Here is a 19,362-nt window from a genome sequence, read left to right as displayed (position 1 = left end):
AACCGTCCGGGCCTGGAGTTTTGTTATTTGGAAGGTTGTTTATCACTGACTCAATCTCTTCATAATTAATTGGCCTGTTTAAAAAATCAATTTCTTCCTGTTTCAATCTTGGTAGTTAATAGGTTTCCAGGAAGGCCTCCATCTCTTCCAGATTGCTTAATTTATTGGCATAAAGCTGTTGATAAAAGTTTCTAATAATCCTTCCAATTTCATTGTTGTTGGTTGTGACCTCTCCTTTTTCATTCATAATTTTATTCATTTGGGTCCTTTCTCTATTCTTTTGGATAAGTCTTGCCAGTGGTCTGTCAATTTTATTGATTCTCTCAAAGAACCAGCTTCTAGTTCTGTTGATCTGCTCTACTGTACTCCTGGTTTCTAATTCATTGATTTCTGCTCTAATCTTGGTCAGCTGCTTCCTCGTGCATGGATTAGGCCTGTCCCTCTGTTGCTGTTCCAGTTTCTTGAGGTGAGAATATAAAAACTGCATTTTAGATTTTTCTGTTCTTCTGAGTGAGGCTTGGATGGCTATGTATTTCCCCCTTAGGACTGCCTTTGCAGTGTCCCATAGGTTTTGGACCGTTGTGTTTTCATTCTCGTTGGTCTCCATAAATTGTTTAAATTGATTTTTGATTTCCTGGTTTATCGAATCATTCTTGAGCAGGATGGTTCTTAGTCTCCAAGTGTTTGAGTTTCTTCCAAATTTTTCTTTGCGGTTGAGTTCCAATTTCAAAATGTTATGGTCTGAGAATATGCAGGGAATAATTTCAGTCTTTTGGTATCGGTTGAGACCTGTTTTGTGTCCCAGAACATGGTCTGTTCTTGAGAATGTTCCATGGGCATTAGAATAGAATGAGTATTCTTTGGTTCTGGGGTGTAGTGTTCTATATATATCTATGATGTCCAAATCGTTGAGTATGGCATTCAAAGCTCTTGTTTCTTTCCTGATTTCTTGCTTAGGTGATCTGTCTATTGCTGATAGTGGAGTGTTGAGGTCTCCTACTATTAGTGTATTTTTATCTATATGTCTCTTTATTGTGGTTAAGAGTTGGCTTGTGTATCTTGCTGCTCCCCTGTTGGGGGCATATATATTTATAATTGTCATATCCACTTGTTGCATACATCCTTTAAGAATAATATAGTGCCCTTCTGTGTCTCTAACTATAGTCTTTAGTTTAAAATTCTATCTGTCTGATATGAGAATTGGCTACCCCAGCTTTCTTTTGAGGTCCATTGGCGTGAAAGATGGTATTCCATCCCTTTACTTTCAGTCTGAATGTATCTTTAGGTTCAAAATGAGTCTCTTTTAGACAGCAAATGGATGGGTCATGTCTTTTTATCCAATCTGCAACCCTGTGGCGTCTTATGGGAGCATTTAGGCCATTTACATTGAGCCTGATTATTGAGAGATATGATTTTAGTGATGCCATGTTGCCAGTAAAGTCTTTGTTTCTATCGGTTGTGACTTTCTGTTCTGTATCACTCTTGGGGCCTTTTTACCTTTATAGAACCCCCCTTAGGATCTCGTGTAGGGCTAGTTTCACGGTTACGAAATTGGTCAATGACTGGCGATTCTGGAAGGTCTTTATTTCTCCATCAATTCTGAATGACAGCCTTGCTGGATAAAGGATCCTTGGCTGCATGTTTTTCTCTGAAAGAGCTTTAAAAATGCCCCCCCCAACCCTTTCTCTCATTCCAGGTCTGTGTAGACAGGTCTGACGTAATTCTGATACCTTTGCCTTGGTATGTGAGAAATTTCTTTGCCCTGGCCGCTTTGAATACTGTATCCTTGGATCTAATATTTGCGAAATGCACTATGATGTGACGTGGTTTAGGTTTGTCATGGTTGAGCTTGGGATGGGTTCTCTCTGCCTCTTGGACACAAATGTTTGTTTTCCTTACTAGATTAGGGAAGTTTTCAGCTACAATTTTTGCTTTTCTCCACCCCCTCGGGGATGCCGATGATTCTGACATTGGAACGTTTCGAGTAAGTAATCTCCCGTAACTTACATTCCTGAGCGTGGATTTTTTTGAGTCCAGATTCTGTTTTCACTTTTTCTTCTACTAACCCATCCTCCAATTCGCTGATAACGTTCTTCTGCCTCATTCACCCTGGTCGTCAGAGCCCCTAGTTTTGACTGCATTTAGCTCATAGAAGTTTTAATTTCTGTCAGATTCGCTCTCATTTCCACCCTTAGAGATTCTATATTCTCATTAACATTTTTGTTAATACTTTCTTCAAGTCTACACATCATCTTGACCATTGTTCCTCTGAATTCCAGTTCTGATAATTTGGTTATATCCATATCCATTAGTTCTGTGGCAGAGACCACAGACTCATTGTCTTTTCTTTGGTGGGGGGGGATTTCTCCTTCTCGTCATTCTGATGAGGAGAGGTTGCGGGGTTGGTCAGACCCCAAATTACTGACCGGGACCCAGGCCGTTTGCCCTTGTTTTATAGGGATCTTAGGGACGTGGGCTTCTTGATTTTTCAGCCTGCCTTCTGGGGGAGGGGCCAGCTGCGCTGATACTCAGGCAACCCTGTTTGGGTAGAGTCTCCGTGTCCCCTGTGAGGGGGGATGGGGATGGGCACACTGTGAGCTGGTATTTCCAGGCTTTTGTTCTCTGGAGGCTTTCCCTGGCAGTTTGCTGTGCCTCTTCTGAGAGTCAGAGCAGCAGTGGCCGAATCTCAGCCTCTGTCTCAGAACAGAGGGATCGTGGACCGTTCTTCACTGATGTTCTTGCCACTTTAACTCTGTTTCTGTTGGTGCTGCTCAACCCTACAGCGTCCAGGGATGTGCGCCCCACACCCAGCGTCCCAGCCCTCACTTCCAGGGCCGGGGCATCTCTGTCCTTTGTGTTTCTAACACCGCCAGCCACCAGTGCCCCCCCCCCCCCGCCCCCCGCGCTCCCGGAGCTCCCGGTCTCAGTCTGGTTCCAGTGAGCACACCAGAGTTCAGTTTCAGTCTGGTGGCGCGCGTTCCCGGCTCAGGGTCTCAGTCTGCTCTCTCGCGGGTGCTGGTCCGCGAGTCCGCCCGCTCCCCTGTGCAGGTGGCTACCGCTTCCTGGCGCCCAAACGCGGCAGCTCCCTCCCCCTTGCGTTTATCTGTGCATGGTTTCACGGCTCCCCACTTCGTACCTCAATACTCAGCCCTGGAGATGTTCATTTGTAGAGATCCAGATGTATCTTCCTGGGTCTCAGGCTGATTCCGTGGATGTTCAGGCTGGTCTGGTACCTATCCAACTCGACTCAGGGGACCGGCTGAAAAATGGGTTCCCTACTCCTCCGCCATCTTAATTCCTCCTCTAATTATAGTTTTTAATATTATTGAACAGTGCTGTGATATCTGTACATAGAAGGTGCTGTGATGGGTACCTATGTGCATATTTAAATTTTCCTCCTATTTCTCTAGGTTGGTTCCTATATGGGAAATTATAAGGCTAAAGAATATAGACTTATTTAAGTCCAAGTTGCTTATTGAACTGTCTGAATTTATGCTCTGACCAGTGATGTTTCAATGTGCTCATTACACTGTTCATTTAAAAACCACTTTGCTGACTTAGGAGAAAAACGGCATCCCAATTTTGTTCAATTTGTAGTTCTTTGCTTGGTAGTGAGATTGATAGTTTTTTTTGTATTTCTTCTGTGAATTATTTTATTTATACCTTTAGTTCACTTTTATATTGGAATTTGTGTGATTTTCTAATCAATAGTATGAGATCCATAGACACTAGAAATAGAAACATTTGGTCTATTGGATTAATTGCAGGTATTTCTCTTTCCTATCATTAGACTTTAAACTTATTTCCTGGGCTTTTATGAAACTTGCCCACGTGTATTTCTGGTTTGTAAAAATGACTCCAATGTTTGCATTTGATTCCTTACCAGCTCCAGAACTTATTCTGATAGAAATGGCCTACTTTTACAAGGAAATTACATTAACAACTATTTCACTAAGTACGTTAGGTAAAGAACACTAGAATTTTTCTTTTTTAAACTGATAACTAATGTTGTACTTTGTCCAAAACTGGAAACAGAAGGGCCCACACATGCTCTTTGTTTCCTCAGAACTGTAGATTCATGTTTTGGAAAACGACTGACCAAAAAGCCTTCGGAAAGCTTAAGTGTTCCTTCAAAACTATCGTGGGATCGTGGAAAGGCTTGTTTGTCCCTTGGGGTAAGTAGAGACCACCTAATGCTCTAGTCTGGGAGTTTTCTGTGGGTGTGGGAAAACTCAAGCACGGAAGCTTTCCACGTGTCCTGGCTTAGTGATAATTCTGGAAGGTTGGGGACTAGAGGAAGCCCCTTTTTATCAGGCGATAGTCTAATACAGGAATGTTTGCCCTCTTGAATGAAGCGATGATCTATTTGTGCAGAAGAGGAAGCATCAGGCACGGTGGTCTCATGGTTGCTACTCAGCTGTGGTGGGTTTTAGGTGTTCAGCATGAACGTAAAATTTAAAATGTTCCTCACACAAAAAGATTCCCCAGCTCACCAAATTGAAAGTAGTTCATTGATATCAGTAAATTAATGGTGACATTTAAGTAGTTCATGAGGAGCTGGCCTTCCTCCATCATTTTGTTCTAATACTGTAGTGGCTTTTGTGGGATGTTTTTGTTTCCTCTGTGGACATTCCCTGTAGTTGTCATGATGGCTCAGCCTGCAAAACAAAGCAAAAAACACAAAACACAAAACAAAAACAGAGAGAGAAAGCAGAATGCAACTGAGTGCCAGGGAGACCTGGATGCATGTCAGCCTTGATCCCTGAAGCCAACTCCACAGCTGGACGTCCTGGTTGCATGACATAAAAAATTCCCTTTTCTTTCTTCCACTAGCTTGATTTGGCTTCTTCAGAGTTACATTGGAAAAAGTCTTCTCTGATGCTGTTCTGCTGTTGTACTCCAAATATACTTCTGGCGAGTTTCAATCTTCCTTACAATTCAATACCAGTTTTATCTCATTGTTTTACCTTGGGGTTGTTGAAAGTGGGATTTTTAAAAATAACATATTGAACAATACATCTGAAACTAATGATGGACTCTAAGTTGGTTAATTGTTTTAAAAAAAATAAGATAAAATAACTTTTTGTTTTCCATACAACAAAATGCACAATTCTTATATCCAGGTCAAGGATCTGTGACACATGTGTGCACCTGTGTAACAACTGCTCAGAACAATGCAGAATCTTTCCGTTTCACCTGGGAGAGGTCTCACACTTTTCGAGACAGTCTTCACGCCCTGCATGCAGAACCAAGCTGTGATTTCTGTAACTAGAAATCGGTTTTCCCTGTTCTAGAACTTTGTATAAATGGAATCGTAGAATATGTATTCTTTTGTGTCTGGCTGCTTTCACTCAACAGAAGGTTTCTGAGGTTCACCCATGTCCTTGCATGAACCAGAAGTTCTTTCCTCTTTATTGCTGAGTAGTGCTCCGTGGTATCAATGGGCAATTTATCCATCCTTTTTACTGTTGCAATCTGCGTTCTTTCAGAGATCAGATGTTTTTTTCATATTCACGGCACACAAAACTCAGGGGCCCAGCGTGACTCCCATAATATCACAGACAGGAAGACCCACATGTCAAGATCTGGTTTCTCAAATAGATGCTCATCAGAGAGCGTGGACACGATAAATATACCACAGAAGAGCACGACAAACCATAAAGAGGACAGTCTTGTCTGCCTGAAACAGGCAGATGGAGTTCGTCCAACACACATCTGCTAGTGTCCGTTATACTCCAGCCACTCTTGACAGCAGTAAATAAAACGACACCCTGGCCACCGCGGAACTCACGCTACCAGAGGTGCTTTTGTTATGGAGAGCTGTCTGCACATACTTGCACTTGAACAAGATCATTCTGGTGTGCAGGAGGGCCAGGCACTCCTTTAGTTTGGGGGACCTGGGAAGGCCCCCCAAGGTGGTGATGCTAAAGAGGAGGTGGGACAGCAGAAGGCAGCTGTGTGCAGAGCAAGGACTGCCTTTCTCCCAAGATGACAGCAAGGGTAAAACCATGAGGTGGGAACATTCTAGGGAAAGAAAACCAGTATGGACCTAAGTGGGGCAGATGAGGGAGAGAGTGCAGCGAAAAGCCTCTGAGGGGTTAGGGTATGACAAACATGCAGGACTCTACAGGCATCTATGGCTTTACTGCCCAGAAGCTCCTCATGAGCAGAAGGAAGCATCCCCGGAGATGCAGCCTACCTGGTGGGCCGTGGACCCTTTCTTGTCTCCAGCGCCCTCTCTCCCCCGCTCCCCTGGCCTCTTCTTCACAGGCCCATTTGGGATGAACCCAAGATGCTGGCAGTGCCTTTGTGTTAACACCCCCACAGAGCACTCTCCAGACCTGGCTCGGCTCTCTCTCCACCTCTGCTCTGTCTACTCCTGGTGACCTCAGGCTGAGTGCTTCAGGGAAACTGCCCTTTACCTGCACTCAAGAGTCTGACTTGGAAAAATGATGCAATTTCGGTCCTGTGCAGGTTGGCGCTTGCAAGGCCCCAAAAGAGGGTAAGTCCACCCTAAACCGTGTTACCTTGACACCTCCCCACTGGCCCATCTCCTATCTGTTGCCCCATGCTGGGATTTCACCCAGGATGCCTTCACTGCTATGAATCACACTTGGTCATGTTAAGAGACTGGTGATTTTGCTAGAGAAAAAGTACCATTGGAACCTAGGTTCTTAAAGCATTTTATTTACAGCGTCTGTTCCAGTGGCTTCTCACTTAGCTTTTCTTGTCTCTTTGCTCTAAAGTAGAAAAGTCTGGATCAGGGGTGCCTGGGTGGCGCAGTTGTTAAGCGTTTGCCTTCAGCTCAGGGCGTGATCCTGTCGTTTCAAGATCGAGCCCCACATCAGGCTCCTCCACTAGGAGCCTGCTTCTTCCTCTCCCACTCCCCTGCTTGTGTTCCCTCTCTCGCTGGCTGTCTCTCTGTCTAATAAATAAATAAATAAATCTTTAAAAAAAAAAAGAAAAAAGTCTGTATCATTTCTAATTCCAAGCCACACAAGGACAACTGATAATTTTGTCTTTTTCTTTGGGCGCAAAAGGACATATCTTACCTCCTTTTTCTAACTTACTTGATCTTCAGATGGTCCCTGCGTCTGCGTCAGAGGCAGAGCCTTTAAATATATAAAATCCTTGCCCCATAAGTCATTTGCAACTGTTAGCTAACACTTCAGAAGAAGCTTGGTAACTAGGAGAAATGGGATTCTTGCATGCACTGCCCATAATCTACAGAAGGACCTTGATTAAGGACTTCTATTTCCCCCGAGAAAAGCAATCATTAACGTCTCTGGCTTCACAAAATGATCTGAGTTAAAAACCTTGGCTCTACCATTCCATAGCTGTGTGACCATTTGCAAGTTACCTGCCCACTCTGAGCCTCAGAATGGCAAAGGAATCAAAAAGGTAAAGTGAAGAACCAGACCGGTTGGGGTCAAAAACCAGTCTAATACTTAGTAGCTGTGCAACTTTAGGCAAGTTACTTACCTCAGCCCCCTCATCTGTACAATAGGGATACTAGTAATCTCTACCTCCTAACAATACTGTGTGGATTAAACGAGATAATGAAAGCACACACACATACACACACATACACACACACACTTAGTGCTTCATACATATTATGTGCTTAATGAATCTGAGCTATTTGTATTTTTAAAGTATTATTTCTTTTGGGTGAGTAAGATAAACTATTGACGGCCTGATATCTGCTAGTATAGACATGCCTTCAGATCTCATTAATATTTTAAAAATACTTTGAAATCTCTGAACTGAGGGGACACTCAGAAAGGGGAAGATTTCATTCTTCAGGGTATCACCTCTAAACAGCAGCAGGCGTTGCCTTGATTAGGTAATCAGTGTCCGCCAAACAGCTGAATCATAGCCCCGATTCCTCCTAACGGAAACTCACATGGTCATTGTGCTCACTTTCTATTTTTGAAATATACCTTCATGGATGGAATTTTTGGTGAGGAAGTGAGGAAAAGCCAGGGTTATTTAATTTGGAAACCTTGTGTGCGATCACATCAATTTGGCAAAAATAATTTTTTTGCTCAGAGTTAACTGATTAGAGGTGGGAGAGGAATAATAGCCACTTTATCTAATTCTGAGCAAGAATAAAGAAGTGAAAAGGAATGAAATAAGCCAAATCAACCTGCTATTATTCTAATCAAGTAAGACAGAGCAAGCCAAATCCTGAGTCACCGTCCTGGCCAACTGTTTTTATTGACTTGAAATCACAAAGGATGAAAGCCTGAAATGACCTAGATCACTTTTCTCACAAAGCTGCTTGGTTTCAGTGCCCAGTGCATGAAGCATATCCTGGAATTCCCCGACAAGTGAGGACTGTTTACTTAAGTTGATATTCTGGAAATGGACCTTTTAAGAAGTTGGGAGACAGAGAAAAAACCTAGAGAAAACTTTTGTCAGCCACAGATTAAATAATTTTGTTTTGCAGACTTTGCACGGGACTGATTCTTTAGTGCATGTTTCTTGGATCCAAGAGTAATGATAGTGTGTTTGAGAGAAAATTTTAACACATCATGACAACAAAGTGAAGACAGAAAATGGTGTTTCTTGGCTGATTCAAAGCCAGAGTAGATTCATATATTTTAAAATATGAACAATGTATTTTGGACGCACAAAGACATAGCAATGATGAGACAAATGCCCATTGAACAATTGCGTTCCTTCCAAGGAACTTGCTGTCACTATGCCCACCACCAGAGGGGACCACCATTGTGGATTTGGTGTCTTCCACCCAACAAGCCCACTCACATATACATGTCGTAGAGATCCTCTGTGTGCATACATATACACACACATACGTTGGGGTGAGGCACAGACAGGCACGTTACATGGTAAAGAGTAGGGACTGTCTTTCCTCAGCTTTGCAATTTGCCTGCCTCTGGCCCCCAGGCTAAGGTCTCAACTTACAGGTCCCATAGATGGCTGGAGCCATCCTTCCCTCCAACTGCCTGTCTGTCTACCTGTCGCCTACTTAGGAGCCCGAGGGTTTGTCTTGCTTGAATCTCATGAACTTAATTCACTTCCATTTAGCTTTTCATAACAGTTCCTAGTTTGCTGAATTCAACATTGGCAAAGATCAACTGTGCAAACCCTAGGTATTATTCTGCTAAAACCTTAGCTCATTATTTTGACTGTTTCTCTTATGAGGCTGTGTGCTAGCTTGGGATGAAACACAGATCTGAGAGCAAGTAGTTGATTTGGTGGCGGGGTGGGGGGAGTATCCCAGGAAACATAGGCAGGGGAGTGGGGAAGTGAGACAGGGCGGGTTAGGTAACCCAATAGGGTGCATTATCAAGCAGGGAACCAGTACATTCTTCAGAGTTATTCTACTCCAAAGGTGAGGGAACTGGGATCTTTATCCATCAACTGTTGGTCTGTCACGGGTGCTTCTGAAAGCAACAGCTCTCTGGCATGTCCATGGCATGGATGAAATATGCTCCCATGATGAAAAAAAGGCTTTCAGGCAGAGAGTCACAGTGTTTCACAGGAAGTGGCCTTCGGGTGTAGAGGTAAGTGCAGGGGCAGTTGGGTAGAGCACCTAGAACATCTGCTCCGCTCTTGAGTGAAGATTACCAGAGGAAGTCTTATATTTGCCAGTATTTTCCAACCAAGTTCCAACTTCTCCTCTCGTCTCCCAGAGCCAGTTAAATACAAGCTACTGTTTCCTAAGCGTTCACTTTCCAAAGCAAGAATCATACACACCCTACAAATATTGCATTGAATGCCACACTTTTATTGGAAAAATTCCTTTGCATGGGGATATTGGACACATTTCCAGGGGTCAAGGTTTCTAGAAGGTGGGGACTCTCTCATCAGGAACTCATCAAATGTAGCTTTTATAGCTAAAGAAATGTTCACAGGGGAGGACTGCTAAAATCTGAGTTTATCAGTGGGATCACCACGAGTTTGGTCTCTGGAGTTTGGCTATTCAGGTCCAGAAACTCAGTGTTATCATGTCTGCTTGTGGTTTTCAGGCTCTGAGTAGCTAGCCCATACGAAACAACCCAATTCATAACAGACTTTATAAAAAGTCAGGCACAGTCAGAGCATTGGGAATTGGTAGTTCTTAAATGATACGCTGTACCTTCCAACAGTTTTCCCCTTGGTCACCATTAGACTTACGACAGGTGCACTGTCTCCCCACCTCCACCTTGGAAGTCCTAGATAAACACTGGCCATATCCTACTATCTTACTTGCCTTTTAATCAATCATCCAAGTCCCTCTTACTTTGTAGTAGGGAAAGTGTACTATAGCTAAGTCTATTCTACTGTTCTCATCCCAGCAATTCCTTCCTAAAAATACACCTGGGTCTTGTAACAGAGACTTGGAAAAGCCACTAGTACCACCATCAGCACTTTTATTCCCTACCCCTCAGGACAGCCTCCTTCCCCAGACTCCAAAGTCCAGTGGTCTCTATGTGTTTTCAAAAAGGCAGGGGACATTGAAGGGTGGTCACCAAAGGGTAGTCATGAGAATAACCAGGTGGAAATACGAATTCCTTTAAAGTTTGTGGAGAGCAAGATGGAGTCACTCATGTTGAGCAATACCTTATTTCAGGCAGTGATGCCAGCAACCAAGGGCATTGCAGCTAAGACCAGATATTGTCAAGATATTGCCAAAACTGGCAACAGCTAGAACTGACACCCAGCAGAACCAGAGGACATCTGCAAAGGCCCAAGACTCATTAAATCCTAAAAACGGAGGATTTTTGCAGCAAACTATCTAGATGCTGACCCTTTCATATCTGACCACATCACAAAGGCAGCTGCGCCCAAATGCTCCGCCCGATGGATCTCCGAACATCACAGATCTTCCACTACCTGAACATAATAAGCAGCACGTGCCAAGAGCTGACCCGCGCCAGTCCGAGGCCTTAACTCACAGAACTGACTTCGTGTTTGGTTCGTTAACTTCCAGTTCCCCTGTTCTGTCTTGTTTGTTGTGCAACTTGTCTTATGCTTTGCTTTGTGTGACGTGTAAGACGCCAAGTTAACATGTAATGAAATGTCATTAGTTTGGAATCTTGAGCCCGCTTTATCATTATTGTCACCTTGCTTTATGACGGAATGAAGCGGGCATTGGGGAGAGACAGAACTTGCGTGTGCGCCGTCATAGCGTGCTCACAACCACGTTGCAAAAGGACTGAGGATCATGCCTAGCAGCAGTCACTCCTTGTTGAAGAGGCAGGCTTCCTCTGCTTCAGTGACCCAGGGCTTAATAATGCTGCCTCATCAGACCCGAGAGCTCCTTCAAAAGGCTCCCTTTTCCATTGTCAAGGTTGATATTTACAAAATAACTTCCATGGTAGATTAATGGTCATAATTCTTTTTGTGTGTGTGTACTGATTTATTGTCCACAAAGATGGAAGTGAGGGAAAAGGGGGAGACAGGAGGGGACCTACTCTCCCACTGGAACTCTGGGGCCCACTGAGGCTCCATTACTGGGGATTTCAGGGTGCCTAGCCATTGCAAATTCTTTCCCCATCAGAGGTCCCTGAAAGAGCCCCGTACGCCTGCTCCAGACCTGTTCATGCACACTAGTCCTCACACACAGACACACACACACGGAGGCAATAAATATGTTCCATACCAAAAGTGCTCCCAGCCTGACATTTCAGGTGGGGCCCCGAAAGGGAGGTCTTGTAAGTGCTCAGTTTCTTCAGGGATGTGGAGGAAGAACTGGGGAGGGGAAGGGCCAGACTCTGCTATCTCCATTTCCTGGTTTGAGGCAATTGGGGTTTTCCCTGGAAGAGAGGGTGGGGAAACCAGCCATTTTTCTAAAGGCCCTGGGCTGCCCTTATCCAGCCAGAGCCCAGGATAGGGGCTTTCCCCCACCCTGCCTCAAATATTCTTGGACCCTCCAGGGGAGGGAGAAGCAGAGTGCTGTGCTTAAAGCTAATACTGATTTGGTTGGCAGCAGCAAGAGGACTGCCTGGGGCAGGGGAGGGGGCAGGAAGGGGGGCGGTGTCTCACCATCCCGGGGTGATGCTCACAGTAACTGGTTTTTCCCTGGCCAAGAAGGAGGGGGCAAGAGAGGCCAGCCCAGCAAGCGGGAGAAGTGCCTTTTAGCTGCATGGGGAGAAGCCCTTGGTACTCAGAAAAGATGGCCCCAACAGCTGGTCCCAAAAGTCCCCAGTCCCTAGCCTTTGCAGCCAGTGCCCCACCACTGAGCACTGGAAAGGAGGAATGATTCTCAGCAATGGGCTGCCTGGTCACTAGGCAACTCTCCAGCAACCGGGACGGTGGCCTTGGCGACCGCTCTGGTCCACTCTGGTCCCCTCCGTCGCCGGGGCTCGCCCTCAGCATCCTGGAGCCCAGCCCTTCATGACCGCGGTCTCGCCCCACCCGGCTCAGAGGCACATTGATCTGCTTGGAGAGCTCTCGCTCCAGGTCCAGGATGAGGGTGTCGAAGTCTTTGAGGTTCAGGTGCGGGTTGAAGGGCACCTCGAAGTCGTCGTTGAAGTCCACGGCGCCCGCTGGCTCGCCCACCTCCTCGTCCTCACCCTCGCTGTAGCTGCCCGTCACGTGGTCGTAGTCCGGCCTGGACAGAAAGTCCTGCCTGCGCGGCAGGATGTCCAGTCCCCAGACGCTCTAGTCACCCACTTAGCGGTTGTTCGGGGGCTCTCGGGGCCGCCCCGGCCGCGGGGCCGACCCACCACTTCGGGGCGGCGAACGGCAAGTGCAGCGGCGCCTGCCCTTTGGGCCGCAGGCATGGGGCGAGGTCCGGAGGCTCCGGGGGCCTGCGGGGATCTGGCCAGGCCTGCGGCAGGTAGTGCAGCACCTGGATGTGGCGCTTGAAGTCCACTGCGTTGGTGAGGCCCGGGCCGCGCTGCGGATCGGGGCCTGGCGGGAGCCTGGCGCGCAGGCAGCAGCACAGGACCGAACCACATGGCCAGATTCTGCGGGGTCGTGCGGTTGTGGGCGTGGAAGGAGGAGACGAGGCGCAGGTTGTCCAGAAGTGTCAGCGTGGCCCTCTCCATGAAATGTCATTAGTTTGGAATCTTGAGCCCGCTTTATCATTATAGTCACCTTGCTTTATGACTGAATAAAGCGGGTGTTGGGGAGAGACAGAACTTGCGTGTGCGCCGTCATAGCGTACTCACAACCACGTTGCAAAAGGACTGAGGATCATGCCTAGCAGCAGTCACTCCTTGTTGAAGAGGCAGGCTTCCTCTGCTTCAGTGACCCAGGGGTTAATAATGCTGCCGCCTCAGACCTGAGAGCTCCTTCAAAAGGCTCCCTTTTCCATTGTGAAGGTTGATATTTACAAAATAACTTCCATGGTAGATTGATTAATGGTCATAATTCTTAACCCTTCTCTGTATCTATTCCTTTTGCCCTCCTCCTCTCACTCTTGGCTTAGCCTTGTGAGTTGCTTTGGCCAATAGGATAATGGCAAACATGACAGGCAGGCTTAAAAGTGCTTAAAACGGCTTGTGCGATTGATTTTGCTCACTTCTGCCCTGTGTCATCACCAGTAGAAGGACATGTCCAGGCTAGTCCCTGGTCCCAGGAAAAGGATGAGGAAAATATGGACCAGAGCAGAGTTACCTCAGTTGTCCCAGGAAAGGCCACCCTAGATCAGCGACACCAGATCAGCCAAGATAAGGGATCTCAGCCAAGAGCAGCTAAGCCTGACCCAGATTGGATGAACCCCATAGGCCTGTGAGCTGAATAAATGTTTATTGTCGTAGGCCACTGAAGTTCTGTGGTAGGTTGCCACGCAACACTGTGGTGATATAGATAAATGATATGCCCTCTTCCTGACTCTTCTGGAGCTCCATCTATGCTCCTGCCTGCTCACCAGCTGCAAGGAACTAGTTACAAGTCCAGTACATTTTACAGTGCTTCCTGTAATATGGAATGAATCAAAAGTTAATGTCTCGAGTCAATTTCTGTTGACTTGCGTATCTCAGGCTCCTTGGTGCTTTTCCTATGGATATTCGCTTAATTAATCTGTAAATACCTCCCGATGTCCTTTGTGGAGACAAACTCGGAATTTTCTTTCCTTGTTGCCAGCACCCAAACCCTTGGAGCTTCTTCTTCTGTCTGCCTCGACCTCTGGAAGACCATTCTCCCCCCCTTCTTGTCACCTACATTTCTAATCCTTGGTGAGAAAAACAATCCCTGTCAGGCCAGTCATCTTCGGGGTGGGGGCAAAAATCTCTTTATCATGTAGACACAAGGCTTGTTTAGAGTCACAGGGATGAGCCACAGAGAGTCACAAGCTCAAAGAATTTTAGAACCGAAGGATGTTAGAGATAAGCCAGTGGATGCAGTGTGTGGCTTTGTCCAGCTGAGGAGATAAGTCTTCAGGATTTGTTAGTTCCAGATCCTTGGGGCCATCAGCACACACCTTCTCTGTTTCAGCTACTTATTGGTATGTGACAAATCATCTCCAAACTTAGTGGTACACTCCAACACCTTTCCGTTTAACCGTTCACAATCCTGTAATTTGGGTAAGGCTTGGCTAAGACAGTTCCTCTCTGCTCTACATGGCTGATAGGTTTGACTAGGGCTCAAGGGTGTCCTTGCAAGATGGCCCCGCTCTCAGGGCTGGGAAGTTGGTGTTAACTATTGGCTTGAAGCTCAGCTGAGGCTGTTAGCCAGGAGCTTCAGTTCCTTTCTAGGTGGTTGCTCCACGTGGCTAGATTAGACATCTCACAGGGTGGCAATCTCCAAATAGTCAAACTTCTTACATGGTGACTGGCTTCTTCCAGTGTGCAAAAATGAAAGCCAGCAGGCGTTTTTAAGGCTTAGAATGGACACTGGGACCCTGTCACTTCCTCTATGTTCGATTGGTTAAAGAAGATTCCAGAATCAGCTCAGATTCAAGGGGAAACAAAAAATACAGGGGTATAAACACTGGGATTGTGGTTCGTTGAGAACGACCATTGTGAAAGATTAGCCCACTCTCCTTCCAGCTTTTACTAAAAATTGAGCTTCCACTGACCTTTCTAGCCAGCAAATAATGTGGTTAAGGTGAACATTGGCCCAGGAATCAAGACACCTGAACTTCTTACCTAGCTTGACTATTAATTAACTTTAGAGATTTGGAAAAGTGACCTGACTCTGAAGTTTGCCTGGATAAACTCTAAATTAGCCTCTGGTTCTAAAGGCAGTAAAGTCTTGGTAAGTTTTAGTTCCCGGGCAAGCCTTTGCATTCTCCTTCATGAGTCTTTCCCACTCTTTTTGAACTGGTCTATCTTGATCTCCAGCTGCCAGGAGACCAACCAGGTCATTTATTTACTTCTTATGCTCTGCTGATCTAAGTCCTTCTGATTCGTCCTTTTGACCTGCTTCTTGTGAGCTGGATGACCTTGGGCCAGCCACACAACTTCTCTTAGTCTAGATGAAATGGGGATGAGAACCCCAGCTTCACGGGCTGTGCTGAGGATTGAATGGGAGAAGGTGCACAAAATTGCTTTGCAATATGGTACTGGGAGGAGATGGCATTGTCCAGCCCCCCTAATGCCACCAGCACATGTTGGATTCAGGTAAATGTTTCCATCCCCAGGTCTGGGGACAACCAACCACTAACCAACTTTGGTTCTTATTTTTCCTTTTTATAATGAGGGAATACACCTGTCAGTCACATTTTACTCTCAACACGTTCTATGACTCCAGGATTTCCTTGCTGATGACACTCGACAATTAGGTGAAATTATTTCGCCTACAGCTATAGTAGGCAATATCCCACCCAGGGCTGAGGTGGAGCAGGGCAGAATTATACAAAGGTAAAGTAAATGAGGGGCTTCTCTTAATACTTTCTGAAAGTTAAAAATAAAAACAGCTTGATATTTATTTTGTAAGCTGTCATCTTTGGAGAGTTTACCCAACCAGATAGTGAGCACCTCAGGAACAGGGATCTTGTCCTTTTTTTTTTTTTAATCTCTATCTATTCAGTGAATAAATGCCCATCAGAAAGAAACTCAGCAAATGCTTTGTAAATAAATGAATGAATGAGAAAAGCCTCAGATTGTGAAAAGGCTCAAAAAAAAAGGGGGCTTATTATTTTGATTGTTAAAATGAATATTTAAGTGACGGAGAAAAATGTCAATTGGCATCTTTTGGATAGATTATTTAAACCAAACCTTTCACACTGCAAGGCGTTACTTTGTTGTTTTGTGACTGTTATAGCGAAATTATTAATTTGATTTATTATAATCTGATTTATAATCATCTGAATTATGACTATAACTTTTGAGAAGACCCATAAAGTATTCATGGCTTTGGTCTTACAGGAATCAGAGGAAGTAAAATATGCCCCGAAACAAACTGCTGAGTCACACATTATGTCCTTTCCCTTAGCCCGCATTCCTAATCCGGTATCATTGACCACCGGGAAAAGAGCAATATTTCACCTGGTATGATGGCGGCATCAGTGAATATGCCCCTCCTTCCCGAGGAGTACTTGTAACAAATGTGTGAAATAAAGGGTTCTGGGATATTACTTCGACCTGTTTTGATGGTGTTCAGATTCGATTATGTAAAACCACGAGAAACCACAGCTGAGTAAACCTCTCCTATTCAACACATTTAGAAATCAAGTGTGCACAATCTTAGCAAGCAGAATTGCCTTGTTTGTATTTTCTCGGAGTAGAGGAGAAAAGAAAAAAATAATAATCATCATTGAACAACATTTTTGTACCAAGCATTGTGTTCAGTTCTTTTTATACTCATTTACTCCTTAGAATAAATAGCCCAACGTGAGTTTCTCTCCATTTTATAGATGAAGAAAACTGAGGCTTGGAGAACTGAGTCAACCCATTTCAGATTACACAGCTAGTAAGGGGGAAGGACTGAGATTCAGAGCCTTTGCTTTTGCTGTCTTCCCATCCTGCTTCTACAGAGTCAAAAGAAATTCACTTGTCTCTTCCAGCTTTGGCATCATCACCTTTTACTCTCATTTGGCCCTCTGTTTTTATAAGGCTACAGGAACATACACCCATTATTGCAACCCCTACATTATGCCGAGTACAACCACAAGCACAAACTTGGGTGGCAACCACACAAAACCACACCAGAATGCTTCTGGTGATCTTCACACAGCCCATTGCATTTTCCCCCTTGCCCCGCCTGTGGTGTGCTCATCTCCTTTCTCCAGTTCAGGTGTCACCTCCTCCAGGAAGCCTTCTCTGATACTCCCCTCATCTCTAGTGCCCAGTCCTCCTGGTATCTCCCAAAATGTCCTGCATGCATTGCTCTTATTACTTATTATTATCTAGTTAGGTGTCCATCTCCCACATTAGACTGTGAGCTCTCTGAGGTCGGGGCTACATCTGGCTTCTCAGCTAGACTATGACTACTCTGGGGATTGAGACTGTATCCTCATTCTATTTGTAACTTCATTGCTGTGTATAAACTAGCACAGAGTAGGGACTCAGTTAAGTCTATTGATTGGATCAAAAAGATTACCAAAAAGGACTTTAAAACATGATAAAAGTGTGGCTAATGGAGGGGTTCTTCAATTCAGAGAAAAGAAGGATAATAAAAACATAGTAAAAAGGATAATATAAAAGGAGGTACTTAGTAATGTTCCCTGTGGCATTTGAATTCTTCAAATGTTTTGACTACACAGAAACAACATGATTCAATTCTTTGCAATTAGTCACTATGATGATTTTAGTAATTGCATAATTCACACATATCCTATATCTTAAGTGACATCAGTGGTTTCCCAGTTAAAATTTGGGGAAAAAACTATCAAATGTAAGTCTTCCTTAAAGATTTACTGACAGCAGTAAACTGTGTCTTCCATCTTGTACTAAAGTACAGATCTTAATTATAAATCATTTTCATATTCCAGGGCATATGTTAATTTATGTCAAACAAATCATCGCTTATGATTCACTTTGTTCTTGTTTTTGTTATGGTTCACTCTTTACTGTTGTTGTTATTTTAGCTGCTCAGCATCCAAAATCCCTTCCTCCAATAATACGCTCCATTGTGCTTTGGGGGTATGTCCTATCTTTATAGTCTTGGTATACAAGCGGCTTAGCTAGAGAGATAGCACCTCAGATTTTCTGACCCAGGGCAGCCAGGTGGGTGGACACATGCGCTAGGCACCCAGCTAAGGCTTAGCCAACCGGACGTTCTTGAGACTTTGAGTTTGAAGATGAGCAGGACGGTGGGAGGTCTTTCCTTGTCACGGAAGCCTTGGTATGCTGACCCATGTGCTCTGCTCTATGACTTGTCCAGGCCTCCCAGAGCTGCCTTGGTATCTAATTTTCTAGTTATTTTCCAAGCCTGGATCTCCAAACTCCCATTGATTTTGGGAGCCTGGTATTCTTTGGATGAATCATCTTTACCTAAAAAGCCAGTCAATTTTTGTTGCTTAAAACTGAAAATGCTGTCTGAGACATCAGGTAAAAGCTTTCTCCATTTAGGACATATGTTTACATGTAGATTAGCAAAAAAAAAAAAAAATTGTATTCTTGTTTTGTGGTTAATAGGCATTATTGTTCTCTAAGAATTATTTTGAGATTCATTTTTCTGAAAATTATAGGAATGTATAAGTAAAACTGTGTGATGGGTTTCTCCATTTTGAATGAATAGTTTTTGTTGACATTCTATAATCTACATTCATTTTTAGAAAATCTAGCACCTGGTTCTAAGTTAGGGAGTAAATCTCATCTAATATTAAACCTAATGGTGGCCTTTTGTGTATTGGGGGAAGAGGTGAGGTAATGAGCACATTTTCACAGGTTTCTCACCTATGAAACTTCATCTCTCTCTAGCCTTTGTACATCATCCGTCTATTCAAGTTGTATTTACTGTTTACATAGTTTCCATGATTCCTGATTTTTCCAACATTATCATTCAAATATATGGTTTTTTTTTAATTTATAAAAGTTCTTCTGATACTTACTTATGGGCTTATATTTTTTCTAATGTTGACGTGTTTCCACGATTCACCATGGAAATATTAATACTATTCTGACGATTAAAAACATGAAAATATATCCAAAGCAAATGACATTGTGGTTGAAATGCACAGCTGTGAATACATCTGCTCGACTAAATTTAGAGAAACGATTAGGTTCTTTTCCCTTAAGGCATTGCTTTGTTATCGCGCATCCATCAGACATATCAACATGGCTAGTATATTTTCAAAAACTTTTTCAAGTCTGTCCTGAAGTGAAATTCTCATATAAAATGATTTATAGTCAAGTTCAAAGGTAAGTATTAGATCTCTTCCTTTGACAGATATTTGGAAAGAAAAGAAACTATTAGGAAATGTTTTTGGAGGAGAAGAAAATCTATTTCCAGTGTCTACAGTAATACATCCTCTGGAAAACGAGGACGTTGGGTTTCTTGTTTCGTAAGTGTTGAGTT

The 19,362-nt window shown here is 44.2% G+C and overlaps 2 protein-coding genes across 13 annotated transcripts in view; one reads left to right on the top strand and one right to left on the bottom strand.

Moving 5' to 3' along the window:
* The window catches only part of LOC125282011 (ral guanine nucleotide dissociation stimulator-like), a 460,718-nt gene that overhangs the window by 94,285 nt on the left and 347,071 nt on the right, over positions 1-19,362 (bottom strand). The gene's annotated exons all lie outside the window — the stretch shown is intronic.
* The window catches only part of LOC125282996 (ral guanine nucleotide dissociation stimulator-like), a 601,545-nt gene that overhangs the window by 388,764 nt on the left and 193,419 nt on the right, over positions 1-19,362 (top strand). For 4 of the 12 annotated variants that reach the window (XM_057312968.1, XM_057312972.1, XM_057312971.1 and 1 more), the window contains exons 13-14: positions 4,067-4,175; positions 6,271-6,502. The gene's annotated coding sequence lies outside the window, so the exon portion shown is untranslated. Of the gene's footprint in view, positions 1-4,066; positions 4,176-4,833; positions 6,969-10,582; positions 18,567-19,362 lie in introns of those variants that run through there. The other 8 variants (XM_057312976.1, XM_057312974.1, XM_057312973.1 and 5 more) reach the window with 7 other exon arrangements.

This window comes from Ursus arctos, unplaced genomic scaffold (genome assembly GCF_023065955.2).
Source record: "Ursus arctos isolate Adak ecotype North America unplaced genomic scaffold, UrsArc2.0 scaffold_16, whole genome shotgun sequence".
Lineage (NCBI taxonomy): Eukaryota > Metazoa > Chordata > Mammalia > Carnivora > Ursidae > Ursus > Ursus arctos.
The sequence above is the reverse complement of the archived record's forward strand: the minus strand, read 5'-3'. Positions and strand labels throughout refer to the sequence as shown.